Source organism: Amphibalanus amphitrite, unplaced genomic scaffold (assembly GCF_019059575.1).
Source record: "Amphibalanus amphitrite isolate SeventyFive unplaced genomic scaffold, NRLGWU_Aamphi_draft 001661F_arrow, whole genome shotgun sequence".
Lineage (NCBI taxonomy): Eukaryota > Metazoa > Arthropoda > Thecostraca > Balanomorpha > Balanidae > Amphibalanus > Amphibalanus amphitrite.
In genome coordinates, this window is record NW_024883154.1 from 45,522 (window position 1) to 60,683 (window position 15,162).

Here is a 15,162-nt window from a genome sequence, read left to right on the forward strand (position 1 = left end):
CCTTTTGCCTGCTTCTAATTCTTTGCCCATATGTTTCGTGCTCCCAATAATTTTTGCCTAGTACCCATATCGGGCTTTATCAGAAATGCAACTTTGATCTAATGTTTTAACAAAGCGACAGACAAAAGGGTACCTACAACAGTTTCGTCGCGGAGTGGGAAACTAGCAAAATATCTCATGAGTTGCGCCACGGTCAGTTGTCCCACGGGAGCCAACAGGGCCACCCGATGCTGTCTAGGGTAAAAGCTGTCCTGGGCTCCCGACTCCCACTCGGTGCCATATGAAAATGCCTATCTATCCGTCCACCGAGCAGTCCGGGACTCCCCAGTTTGAGTTCACCAGTTCCGTGTCCGTATTAAAGTCGCCGCACGGCCGCGACGAATCTGGCGCCGGGCCAGAGAGGTATAAATCACATGGCGTTTTAGAGCCACAATGGCCGGGATGACGGATCGACGTGTTGGCATGTGGCCGAATTCCCCAGCTGCGACTCACTGGCCGACTGCAGGCCGCGGTCCGAGCTCCCATAGCACGGCCAGCTGTTTATAAACTCGGCTCGGTAAATCAGCTCGCCGTGCGATTTCCGAAGTTCAACTCAACTCGATGTTTGAATAAATCCCCCTCCCTGCTCACTTGGATCACAGTTTGACATAAGTAAGTTCGGCTAGCTCCGTAAGCTCGTTAGTCGCTAGCTCGGCCAGCGCGATTCGGTCGGCTCGGTTCGATCGCCACTCGGTTCGGTCCAGCTCGGTTCAGTCCGCTCTGTTCGGTCAGCTTGGTTCGACTCGGTTCGATCAGTTCGGTTCAGTCGGCTCGGTTCAGCCAGCCCGTTTCGGTCGGCTCGATGCGTCTCGGCGGTGCTCTGAGGCCGCGGCTGGCCGGCTCGGCGGCGACCAAAGGCCGTCACACCTGGCCGGCGCGTGTCTCAATTACGCCCCATTGTCCACCGGTGGGAAAGTCATCGTGTGGCACACTTATATACTGCGCTGGTATGGAGCGGCTCTACGGGCGAGTAAAACGGCCGCAACGAATATAGGACAACGGGGGAGCTGTGATGTTCAGAATGACATGCACACACAGAAATATTGAGCGATGTCAAGCTCAATATACTCGTAAATAGTTCAAATAGCATCAAAGTTCTGCTTCACTTAGTAAAATATCTTTAGTTTAAGTATTTTCGTGATAAATAAGCAAAGTATCCGTTGCACAACGCCATAATAAGTAAAGGTATCAATAATAAGTTTGTCTTTATACGACGTTTATTGGTTAACTAACAAACATCGGCAGTTTTATTACACCACACAAGCATCTTTACGCAATACAGGATAATGTAACATCATAACAGATGTTCAAATACCTAACTGATATGTTTCTATGCAAAGCAAGTGTATCCATACGCAAATGAGTGTTGTGTCGCACTGGTAATTGCGGTACACATCCAGAGCACCATTCGTTTACGTCGACCCGTGTAAATTTAGCGAAATTTTGAGCTCACGCTGACGGCGTCGGCGCCATTTTTGCAATCTGTCAGTTGTGCCCCGGGGACCGCGGGGGCCGGCAGGGGAGTGTTGTGGCTGCAGTGCGCAGAGTGGGTTTGCCCATTCTTGTGCGATCAGTGAGATAAAACAGTGCTGTGGTGTTTATCTAGTTGGATAATAAGCTGAGTAATGAGTGAATAAGTGAATAATAAGTGAAATACTGCATTGTGGTCGTCGTCTGATAACTGCAATCAAGACCGAGTCTGAAACCTGAAGCGGAGCGACATTAGAGGAGCTGCTGGAAATGATCCAGCTTTGTCGGAGTGCTAAGGTGGGCTTGTAATTTTTCAACTCAACTGCTGTCGTGTTATGAAAATAATGGATGCACTTTTATGCTTTTCTAGGGTTGATTAGGTGTAGTTATGCTGATATTTTACCAGATAGGCAATAGAGAGCCTATGGCTAATTAAATAAACGATAATTTTGGCACAGTGAAGTAGTGCGTACAGATGACATATTTTTTTATCTATCAATTACGGGCAGTTGACGGGAGACGGGCGGTGGCTGCGGCCTGTAGCGGCGCCCATGCGCCTGTGAAATGTCAGCTTATGTATATGATAATTGATAAGGTTATGCTTTTGCGCTAATCTAACTCTTATTTCCGTCAGATGTGATGTCGATTCTTATAAATAAACGACAAACAAACAAATAAGCATGTTTGCAGCATGGGGTAGGCATTGAGCATCACAATGTTTCGTTCCATTTAGCTAGGCTCGCGGCTGGCGAAACGTCCCGCCGCGTGTCGCTTGCGTTACAAATTTTGCGGGCCCAACATTAGCTTTACCAGAAAAAAATCGTTATAATAACCGTCATACTTGTGTAAATTTACCGCCATGAATTTGTGTACGATTACCACGCGAGTGTTCCTTTTGGTACTTTTTACCAAAAACACATATTTGTGCGTAAATGTAACGCGAGATTCGCGGTAAAGTTACACTGAAAGCGGTTCTCCTACACCATAGCGAAACACTCCGAAGCTAGCAAAACACACATATAAGTGTTCTTTTACCCAGAAAACTGAGTTATTTTACACCAAAAAAATGTTCCTTTTGGTACTTTCAATTACACCGTTTTTGCGCTCAATATTTCTGTGTGTGTGGAAAACGGCTGATGTGGTTATCTAACAACATGCACACCTTAGCATAAATACAAGCACTCCAATATCCACTCACTTTGTTAGCCATTCGTGTCCAAAGAAGTCATAACCATATATACGGCTATACCTACGCATAGGCATCGGTTGAATAAATTTACACCTACCGTAACAATGGGTTCGTTATGTAGAAAGATGAGAATCAATGTTGCTGATATAGGTTAAACATGTAATGCATGAAGGCTTATACTATAGTAACAATGTATTTTTTAAAGACACCATGCTCATATCAGTGAATAAGTCATACTGATAGTACAGGCATGATATTCATATGACAAGCAGACTTAAGAGCTGTCAGCTATTATAGAGGTAACCTGCTACGAATACACGGCACTACTGGTTGACCTGAGCTGACCTGATGCGACCTGGCCTAAATGCATGAATCATTATCTGTGATCAAAACTAGCATGATGTTCGTGATCAACACTCCAAAAACCCCATAGCAACCACACTTTACGACGTTTTAACAGGTCCCGATTTTCCCGACTTTTGGGTCATTGGCCTGACCTGGAAGGTCAACCAATGACCTAGGACCTTAAAATCGGGTATCGTCGGCTTCCTCTCGTCACGGGAAACACGCTCGTTTTTTTTTTTGCGAAGCTCTGGCTCGATCAGGGGCTAAACGGCAAGGGGAGGGACGAGGGTACAACGGACCCCCCTTACGTTCGAGGCTGGCGAAACATCAATTCGGGCGAGGGTTAACAATTATCGCTTTCGCCTCTCGGTCTTAAAGGGACCCTCCCACCTTCAAAAAAGTTTATGAATTGGCATGAAAGTGATGTCGCTCGGTTCAGAAAGAGCGAAAACGAATATCTACCAAATTTCATCGAAAAATATTCACCGGTTTTCAAGATATTAGACTTTTACTTTTGTTTACTTTTTGGGATCTCCGCTGTTCCTAGCGACTTTATTTGAAAGTGCGGCATTTGTTGCGCGCAAAGCAGCATATACCACCGCGTGCTGCCAAACGTTTTAGTAAAAGATTTAAAAATCGTTAGATCTCCGCTGACGTCACAAATTCTAAGGGGGCATACCAATGCATTAGCCCCTTAGAATCCGAAAACTGCAAGTTTGAAATTCCATATCTCCGAATTAAAGCATTTTTCGATGTTGTGAATGCCCAAACCGGTATTTTCAGGCCATGGCCACCAATTTGGCTATCTCAACTCAAAACTAATGTTAAGGTGGGAGGGTCCCTTTAATGAGTTACACCTTTCGGTCTTAGTGTATTTCCTGCTTGAACGGGACTTCAAAGCAATAAAGCAATCAACCCTGGCCGTTTCACTTTCAGTTACCTATCTTTTAATGAGGCCCAAAATACCTGAACACCGATAATTCCATTAAGCTTTACTCTTAACAGCAAAATATGATGACTTTCGAAATTCGTCACTACATCCAGCAAGTCAAGACGGTTGCGTCATTTTACTGTGTAACATCTCAGCACAAAGTCTTCTCAAAGAGGGTGTATTAATAGTTCAATGGCGTATTAGAGACGGGGACACCTTTCACCTCACATTGTATGTAGTTAGGCTACTCGTTTTTACTGCCTCAGCCGAGAGACAGGAATCTGAGGGGTTCGGGGGTCTAATGTGATTGTTGGTATAGGTACCTACGTGTGTCTAGTGACGAGGCAGTTTCTCATTTACAACGTCATTGTCCCGCCGTTTCGTCATGGGAAAGCGGAGGATGGTAAATCGGTTGAGTGGCTATGAGTTCTTTGGACGAACTGAGCTTGTTGATTAGGTAGTAGGTACCAATGAAATGAACCAATGAAAGCCGCCGCGAATCAAAAGCGGATGCACTATGTATAGAAAAGACGAAAACAGGAGATGAACCAAATACCTCCATTAAAATTCGTAGGTAAAATTTATTGTCAACACGTTATGGTCATCTTTAGGAGCTATTTATTCGTAAGAAAAATAGTAATCACTGGCAAAAAAGTTTCCCTGAATTTATTTGCCAACTGTGCTGTGATGTTCGTTTACACTACACAGCTAATGCGATCGAGTTAAGTACCATTTGCCATATTGAAACTAGCATTTATGTACCTTTCTATCGAATTCTTCACCGCGCCAGTCCGGGAGATTCGGAGACGGGACCGATGGTATCGATCGCTGATCACCGGCATCCACCAACGATACCGCCAGGAGCTGGTGGCGGACCGCCACCCAGTCTCCAAACTGTTTACCAACCGAAACCTGCTTAGTGCCGATAGCGAGCTATGCTGACGATGCAAGGCATGCAAACGGATTGTCTGTTGTGAAAATCAAAGAGGCACCTTAGGCACGTATCTCAGCCGACGAGATGATCAGCCGGCATTCAAATTCAGCGCAAAAACGCGCTCGTTTGTCTTAGCTGCGCCATAGTTGCGTTCGATGCTCGTAACAGGGCGTTGGCTGCTTTCGTGTTCCTGCCCCCAGGCCTGATATTCGGCCTTGGCCGCTTCTAACGAAGTGTGTGGTGTGGGGGTCTGCTTTCACTCGGCGTCCAGTGTGCTTTGGGGGCGCCCGCCGCGTGGGTTCAGTGAGGTGAGACACTACGAATGGATTGATAATGCAAACAAGCTCATCGCTCGTTGGCAGGTATATATGTTATGCATGGCGTCAGGAATTGTTTTGTGATTTTTATCAACATCAGTTAAACGGACCACCTCTGATCATTCATGAAGCAAAACAAAAACCGCACAGTTCCTCATACAACGAAATATATGAAAACTGTATTGGCATTATGGCAGGAGAGACAAAAACAATGCTGCATAATGTGATGTCACTGTAGCACGAGGGTGAAGCTTGGAACATGTGTCATTTGCCCTCGGCTTTGTCTCTGGTTTTAAAAGTTCAGTGTCACGCTTGAATGAGTACATGGAATGATGGGAAAACGTCTCATTTCTCGTTGATTTTTTCAGATAAGGCCACCGTCAAGGCAGCCAAAGCCTTCCAGCTAAGGCAGCACCCTTCCAGATATGGAGAGTGGTGAGGATCAGACGACAGGAGACATTTCTCCCGATGCTCCAGAAGAAAATCTCGCAGAAAGTCTGGGCCGCCGAGACATGGGACAGCGCCCTCGCTCTACCATGGCGCATAGAAGACATGGCGGAGGATTCAAAAAGCACTGCGCCCTACACACAGGAGGCAGGGAGGATGAGGCTACAGACAAGAAAACACACCATCCTGACGGTGAAATGCCTTCAGTAGAGGCTGTTGGCGAACAAAATAAGGCCCCCGCCACAAACCTGTGACACACTCACAACACTCGACCGATGTTTGCAATACGCACCGGATAGGTATGTCGCAGTGTGCATTTGCTGTCTCGCTGCTTACCAAGATCTCGTCGTGTCTGAGTCATTGAAATGACCTGCTCAACGTGTACAGCTGCCTCATTTGATCCGAAATAAATGTATTCTTGGTTTGTTTGGATAGGCTTCACAATAGAGCTAACAACATGTGTGTACTGCAATGTGCGTAGCGTGTCGTACCACACTAAAAATGTCATTAGCGTGCAATATAACTGGCTTCCTTTAATGAATACAAAACTAAAAAGTGACTTGTGATGTACCACGCTGCTTTTATAAGGGACTTTACTTAACCCGTGCCCCAGTGTCAGTCTGGATTTTCCACGACCTGGTGTGGGGGGTGTTTGAACACCCCCCAACTAACTCGGCTCCTGGGCCACGTAGCGACCACGCGGTAAGCGGCAATCGAAAGAACGTCCAAAATAAGGACGAAAACACTTCGGGCATTTTTTGGGTCAGGTCAAAGGTCAGGTCACCAGAGGTCACCAAAGGTAAAATGTTGACTATTTCAACATTTTGGAAACTGCCAACGGCTATCTCGGGAACCGATAGAGCTACAGCGCCGCGAAAAAGCGCATTCGATAGACCTTTTACAGACCTTTCTGAGTAATATTCTCAGATTTGACCTCAGGTCAACGGTTTAGCCTCCAGAGGGCAAAAACTCCAAAAATAGCCGTTTTTACGAAAATCGGTTTTTCGGCGATAACTTTTGACTCAAAAGAGCCATGACATTACTTTTGCCAGCATCGTGTTCCTCTCGTCGAGACGCGTCGAATGAACTATAAGTTGACCTTGAAAGGTCAACTTGAAAATTTGACCTCAGGTCAAGGTCATGACCTGACCGGAAAAGGTCATGTTGCATATCAGTCGATCCGCAACGTCGAGCCGAACACATCTAAGGCGTTTTAAGCGCTCTAGCACGCCTCTATCAGAAGTTATTAGCGAAAAACTGTTAGATTCTGTTCGTGACCTCTGTGCCTGAGATGACCTCGGGGACATAACGAGGGGTCACAGTTGCCATTTTCCGGTTCAGTGTGTCAATTTTACCTACATCTCGATGTTTGAGAGTGTCTAGAATAGCGTTCGTGCAAAACAGACGCTTTTCAATTTTCTCCCATTGACTTATAATGGAGAGGCCGCAAAATTGACCTGACCTTAGGTCACCGATATCAAAATTCCGAGATATACATTTTATAGATACTGTTACTCTCATCAATCGCTGAAAGTTTCAAAGTGATCGGTCACTCGGTGTAGCTATGGCAGACATTGAAACTTTTTATGAGGTGAGGTCACTTCATGTGACCTGGTGACCTGACCTTGAATAACCTTGGTCTGAAATTTTCACAACATGTGTAGAATTGATGTATGATAATGTGTACCAAAAACGGCGGCGCGGATTGAGATATCTGCGAAAAACCGCATGGAGGTGTTCAAACACCCCCCCCCCCCACACTTGGGCGCGGGTTAATAGGCATAACCAAACGAAAAACTACTGCAAACACAGTTTTATTTAACTGTGGATAAGTGGTGTTCGTATATTTTTTCGCTGACAACTGTGGCTCATCCCTATGAAAGCCCGACACTACAACCGTCTTAGAAATGGAATTATTGCAGCTGCCAGCTCACAATTTACTTGTGCTTTCCGCGTTATGATACTGAGTATCATGACCCCCGATTGATCACATCTGGAATCGTTGGCGCTGTGCGTTGTGTGACGCACCGCGATTTCACCGTCACGCTTCAGCGCCACCCGAACCCGGCGTACCGTCTCTGCTTCACCACAGCGGCACAGCAGAAGATTGTCACAGGACGGCGTGACCCGGTATCACCCATTCTCAGGAGCACGGCCTCAGAAGGCAGATCTATAAATGAATTCCAACATATTAATCCAACATATGGTTACTTGTAGTCAAATGCTGAGAGATATTCAACTCCATGGTAACCGATACCAAAAGCCAGCTTGGCTGAGCTTTACCCGGTCTCATGCCTGTCGTGGGTGCGTGCTGGAAAGGCCGGGGATTCCACACTCAGAGCTCTGGACGCCCACCACGGACCGCGGAGGAGGGCAGGAGTCGCAGCTCGCCCAGCGCAAGTCACGGAGAAACGAGCACGGGGGCGGCTCGGCCGAGGGCGTCTTCTCGACGACTGAGGAAGATGGAACACTCGGTCGTTTAGGGCGAGACTGACCGTCATAGCTTATTGATTTGGGCTGGGACGAGCGAGATAATGCAATGCTGCAAAAGTCATTAATCTCATTGAGCTTGGGCAAATCTTTAGAAATTGCCATATTTTTCGCCGATACCCTGCATTTTATGTATCAGCATCAGCAGCTTCATCATTTTCTCATCACTCATCACTTTCAAGGTAAATTATAAGGAACTCGTTTACAGTTTATTCCACGACTGTTATACCTACACGGACACAGTCCGACTGCGGACACTCGGCCGTTCTTGGAGCGTCTCTCGGTGTCGCGGCGGTGAAACCCCGCCGGCCCGGACGCGGCGCAATGCTCTGATTGTGGCGCAGCGTCGCGCCGCCACCACCGCACTCGGTCCTCCGACGCCGTCACGCCGAGTCGCGCGCGGCCGTGACGCCAGCCGATGGTGTCGTCTTTCACCGGCGTCTAACTAATTACGTTTTCTTCCGTAAACGTAATTGGACGAGTTAATTTTCGATCGTTATCATTGTATGACAAAATAGCTAGTGACGTATTTGATTTCATTCTCACTTTCCAGTTCAAGTTTGATACATTCTCTCATGTACAGAGTGTACAGAGGTCTATGATTCTCTCTATCAGGAGCTAGCTGTGTGTAAGGAACGGTGGCGGTCCAAACATTGGATGAAACATGGAACGTAAACATATTTTAGGAACGAATACACTACACACGAATGTAATTGAGGTTAATCACTTTCTCGGAAAACTTACACTTGCAATGACAGATTGCCGTCCGGAAACTGACAATGTACGCAAACAAATGGCCTCAGCAGGTCGCCGCATCCTACTTCGGAGATGTGGCACATTCAACCCTGTACAACTAATTAGCTGAGGTCCGGCTAGTCACGTGCAACCTGGTCACGTGCGAAATAATTGAAACCATCAATACCCGGCATGAAAAGGACTCAGCGTGCGTGCAATCCACCCGTAAGTCACACACGTGTCTGTTATTTTCAGCAATTACGCGATGATTGCTTGCCAATGGAACATGTTGAACCCAACACCCACTGCGTTTCTGATAATTGCCTTATGTTACCAGTCCCGTGAATAGCAACGTATAATAATACATTGACAGTTGATGTCCTGTTTTTCTGTTGTTGGAGGAAAATATTGTACAGGGTGTCCCAAAAGTAAGGTCATCATTTGTTTTGGCCACACCGCCAAAAATACGCGATGGATAGAAATAAATAGGACATCATATGAAAGAGCATTTTATAAAATTTTATTCTGATATACATATGAGTCAATACATTGGCTCGTAGCCCCACATTTGCTGATTTTCTGCATGGCTACCATTTCGGGCCGCGTGCACGAATAGACTGCGTTTTACTTCCTCCACTATTCTGGAGCGATTCTCCGGCGAGATGCCGCTTATGTTTGCTCGGAGGGATCATCCTTTAGTTCTTCCCGGCTCGTTGGGTTGTCCTAAAAGACAACCTTTCCGTTGTGTACCCAGAGAATAAAAATATGAAGGTGTAACGTCAGGTGACCGCGGAGGCCACTCAATGGCGTTGCCCTGACTGAAAATTACGCGATCTCACATCCACTCTCGGAGACAATGCATGATCTTCAGGACGGTGCAAGCATAGTCTCCATCCAGCTGAAACCACTGCTGGTTGATGGTGTCGGCACAGCTGCGTTGCGACGAGCGGAAGAACCACTGGGAGGACTCTCGGCCACCTCTCTTGATTTATTTTCACCCGATTCCCGCTGTCGTCCTCAGGACCTCGAAGCACAGGTGGCTATGTATACATGCCCTGTGCGTACATTATACCTTTTTTCTGACGTTTTACCGGTTGAGGCGAAACTATGCATGAGTTCAGAGATAGGGCGAGCTGATAGGGTCTGCTTAGGGCCGAAAACTGGGCGGTATTTACCCTTTGTTTTAATGACGGACCCTCTCTAAGAGTTGAATTTCGACCTTCTCAGTTTTATGCCTACTGCTCGATGTAGTTATGATCAAAAATGTTTTAAGCATGCAAGAAAATAATTTTATGGATGTACCTTGCACGTGTTAAAATTGGAAGTGATTCGGACTCTTACTTCTCGAGATATTTAAGTTTTAAATCATGACCTTACTTTTGGGACACCCTGTATTTTACATAGTAAGGGAATTCAATTCATAGTTAATTCAGCTCGCAAGTAACATCCGACATCGGGAAGCATGCACGCAATCACCGTTCTAATGGTCAAAATTACCAACGTATGTACCGCATTACCATTTTCAATTAGCGCCTACGTCACAGCAATCAACAGCACAATGCAATGACTAATGAGCAGCGCATCATGCACCGTTGGCCTCACTGACCTACGGCCCACCTTCTAAAGCCAATCCTCTGCACGCTATTTAAGCGGCCGCAGTCCATCTCGCTGGAATCACCTACTGACCTGGCGGGGGGGGGGGGGGAGCTCATCTAATCATCCGCATCCCTCTGCATCGGTCGCCGCCCGGCGCCATCCACGACCCTGCAGGGTAGCATGGATGCGGTCATGCAGACAGCATGCGTAATGAGATGTCGCCCGAGTGTCAAGCTTTTCTCCTGCCAGACTCATCTCCAGAAGGTGAGCGATCGGATCGGCATACTCGTAGAGAGCTGGCCAATCGCGAAAAGTGACATCCCGTCGGCGTGGATGTTGACGTATACGATCGCATCGCCTGAGTTTGCTGAAAGCTGCCGCGATACGCACGCAACTTTCTGTTGACAGAGCGGCGGGGATGGATCGAAACGAGCGGACGCTTGGAGATGGAGGAGCCGATGACGTGGCAACTCAGCTGAGATGTAGCCAGCAGTGAGCAGTTGCCGCTTACTTTTGGCCTCTCGTGAAATTGCTAGAAAATTTATCCTTGTTTATTCGTCTGTCTGAGGTCGGAAATGTTATCCACTATGCTGTTTACGAATTATTTTAATGGCGCTAAAACAAAATTCCGCAGATGTTTCAGTTGCTCGATTGCCCACTTAGCGACATCGCCAACATTTTACCTACCTACGTGCCAGGGTAAAATATCGAAATGCTCTCGCATCGAATCAGGGGGAAACCATGTCAGATTTTCCTTTACAGCGAGCATTAGGGTCTGGCCCTTGTGTGAGGTCTGGTATTAGCGCTCAGAACAAAAGGTTTTGGTATTTAGTCCAGATGTCCATCATTACGCACCGAACTGATGAACCAAATTCGCCACTAATACACCGGCGGAGTAGGCGGGCACTTCGAGCCACACAATAGACTGAACCATTCGTCTGACACAAATGTTCTCTTACATCACCATATCAATGCCGGTCTCACAAAGATAGCAGATGATGCGGAGTGAAAGATCACTCTGACAAGAAGTTGGCCCGGGTAGTAAGAATGAAATTGGAGCAGCCATGTTTTTCGTCGATATGCCTGAACGGGCGTGTTTTCACCGATTCGATGTGACAGTCTTGGAAAGGGGGGGGGATGGGGCGTGACTTATTATTGGTACCGGACCAGCCTCTAGAACAATGGTAAGGCCACGCGTTTGTTTGGGATATTGTCTTATCAGTTTTCTACTTTCGTTAGGCAGGCAATGAACATTGGACCCTGTGGACTGTGTATACGAGCATGCTCCAGCAGTTATAGGTAAGCTACACAGCCAATTATCAATACAGATGTGAGCCTAGCACTCATTGATGAATTATCCACGAGGCAAGACCCAAAGCTGAACTAAAAGCATTTCACATGTTTCTAAAAGGTCCGACGTCAGAAATAATGTCATTATAAGGTCTGACCTCACTAAGTTGTCAGATGCCCTTGCATTCCTTCACTAATCCATCCAAGACATGACCTAATCTTCCTCCTAGCACTAATCGGACCGAAGCACTCGCAGGCTCCGACCGGACCGGCGTCGTATCGGCGCATCAGTCCTCTGTCAACCGACACCGCTCAGTCGTGGCACCGTTGGACGCGGTCGGCGGTCATGACACGGCAGATATCGGTGCGGTACGGGCTAGGTCAAACGGTCGCGCGCGCCGCCGGCCGACGACGGCGCAGCTCTGCCGAGAGGCCCCGTGCAGAGGACGGTCCAGCCGGGTCACTGACCCGACCGGACGCAGCACGGCTGTGCAAATAATTACCGAGAAGGCCGTGGCGTTGTAAGCCGTGGAGCTACCAACGATTGGAAGGCTTCTTTATTTCTTAAGGCCGAGTAAAACAAGAACATTCTTGCTCATTGGTTTACTGTTAGTGAGCGAGTCAGTGCAGTCAGGCTCAAGGACTAAGCTGATGCCTTTTTTACCCGAATGACCTGAGGCTGCAGCCCATCTAACCGACCGCCAGTCAAAGAGGTCACACACTTCCTGCGCCTGCCGCTACTCCAGCGTGCCGACTGCGGTCCGTGAGCCTGCAATCTGCCCTGATCGGGCGGGCGTGCGACTTCGCCGGGGGCCTCAAACCACCCCATCCCACCGAGCTGCGGCGGCACGTTTGAACACGGCGGCGGCACGTGCAACTGGCTCGATGGGACCGCAGAGGCGGCTCCGACACGACCGCACGTGCTCGTGGCGGTCGGAACGGCGGCCACAACACCGCCGCACGGCACGCTTTTCGAGCGGTATGTATCAAACCCGACACGGCTACACACTTTCCCGCGACGGGCGGCCGCTCGGGGCGGAAAAGCGGACGGCCAGCGGAAGTCGAAGGGACGCCGCCGCGCCGGTGCTGGGAGCTCCTGCAGCGGGGCACGGAGGGACGCGGCCCAGCCCGCTAATTTCCGCGGCCGACGGACGGTGGTGTCATTAGCGGCCCGTGCCGGCACTGGTGTGAGCCATCGCGCCGGCGTGACCATGGCCTAATGATCGCCTTCCGAGCGGTGTAGGGAGCACCGGCCGGCCGGCAACGAAAGTCGGACACGACGCCACCAAAAAAACGGCCAAAGTGGGGACGCCGGGCTCGCAACCGACCGGCAGACACGGTTAGGGCCTTCAATAAACCACCTCGGCCGCCCGTGGCTGGTTTCTAGGCGCCTAATAGCTGGTGCGAGGCACTTTGGGCTCGTCAAGAGATGACCCGATGACTTACAGCGATGGAGCGCTGGAGAGGAGGGCTGACATGATGCCTATTCGTGTTAGGGAAAGAAGGTAGGAACCTTACTTACAAGCATACCACAGCAGCAGAATTGTGCCAACAGGAGAGAAGCAAGATAGGTGAGTGTGGGGGTTAGCTGGAGATGTCACCGATGACTGATTTTTTCACAAGGAAAGATTAAAGGAACACCTTTTGCCTTATTTTGTTCACAATATAAGAGCCTGACATACGAATACCGTTACTTGAGTCCTTAGTCATCAATTTGAGCTTATTGTAGGTAAATAAGTGTCTATTAAGCAATATGTAGGTATAGGTGCTTAGCGTTTTTGTCGCAGAAATGATTCGGTATTATGTAGATCGGTCACATGCAGTTAGCTATAACAATTATACTTTACCAATGAACTATACCAATAAAAATATACCTTTTATGAAAGGCGCAATAAATATTAGCGAAAGAATGAGATAATTACGGAGCGAGCGAAGCGAGCGTAGTCTTTCCTTAGATTAACGGAAATTTCTGAGTATGAGCGGCCGGCCGGCCGGCCGTGCGGACGCTTTTGCGAAGCTTATATCTCAGCAACCACTTGACCGATTTACACGGGATAATTTTTGTAGGGTAGCTTCATTCCTTCTACCAAGTATTGGACTATTCCCGATGCATGTGGGTGACCCCTTATGCACGTGCCACGCGCAAAACGAAGAGGTGTCAGTTTTGTAATTGTTGCAATATCTCGGTAACTACTTGGCCGATTGCGCTGAAAGTTGGCATGTAGGTAGGCACCCCCTAGGCACTGCATATCCATGTGCCAGAGTTGGGGTGCTGCTGCACGTGCGCACGTGCAGGGGTCGTTTCCAGATCTCGAGAACGGCTGGACTGATGGCGCTCAAATTTGGTACACGGTTAGGGACCAGTTAGTAGGGTGCCGTGCACAAGTCAGTTGGGACCCATTCTGCACGTGCGCACGTGCAGGGTGCCGCTTCCAGATCTCGAGAACGGCTGGGCCGATTGTGCTCAAATTTGGCACCTCGCTAGAGACCGGTTAGTAGGGTGCCGTGCACAAGTCAGTTGGAGGTACCCCCTCGAACTTTCGCACGTGCAAGGCTCACCCTCTCGCTCGCTCCGTTAGTCGCCCCAAAAGGCGCTATACTGGTTGATAGTCGATTATGACAAAAATAACCCTGAATAGCCACGCATGGCTAAACAGCGTCGTCAAATGTTGAAGGCTAACCGGGACTTGCTTTTATAACACGGCAGATCTTTAGACTCAAGGGAGGGGGATTAGGGAAATGTCCCCAGCTGTAAAGTTGTCCATCTTCACCCATTCCGTCACCTCCATCACCCCGAAATGATATTTAGAAATGCTGTCGATTATGTGGCTTGATCATTATAACGCTAACGGTAACATATAATTGAATAGCATTACCATTCTCTACAATACGAAAATGTCATGATAAGATGTGAACGCGTACATGCCAATCAAGAATCACACCGAATAGGTACTTCAACGAATGGCCAGTGTTATAAACAGATAACGAGGCATGGCTAGCTGGAAAAAAAGCTTTAGGTGTCATTATTCCATCGAATAGAACATACCAAAACGCACCTAAACAAATATCTGAAATAGCAGCGACATACTGACCCCAGCAAACGGCAGTAGCCTCCCCTGACCAATCGGAATTCCTCGGAATTCCACTCCGTCCACCTCACTGTCTCCTTCCCCCTCCCATCTCTCTCTCTCTCTCTCTCTCTCTCTCTCTCTCTCTCTCTCTCTCTCTCTCTCTCTCTCTCTCTCTCTCTCTCTCTCTCTCTCTCTCTCTCTCTCTCTCTCTCTCTCTCCCTCTCCCTGCGTGGCGGCGCTATCCTCCCCCGGCCGTCGCCGGGCCGTCGGTGGCGGTCGTCGACGGCGCGCGGGGCGGCACCAGTCGT

General features: G+C 48.3%; 1 long non-coding RNA gene across 1 annotated transcript; it reads left to right on the plus strand.

The window, feature by feature from the left end:
* The first annotated feature begins 5,107 nt into the window (after positions 1-5,107).
* LOC122374481 lies at positions 5,108-5,769 on the plus strand. Its single transcript, XR_006255227.1, has 2 exons — positions 5,108-5,216; positions 5,594-5,769. It is a non-coding gene; the product is annotated as an uncharacterized LOC122374481 (long non-coding RNA).
* The last annotated feature ends 9,393 nt before the right edge of the window (positions 5,770-15,162 follow it).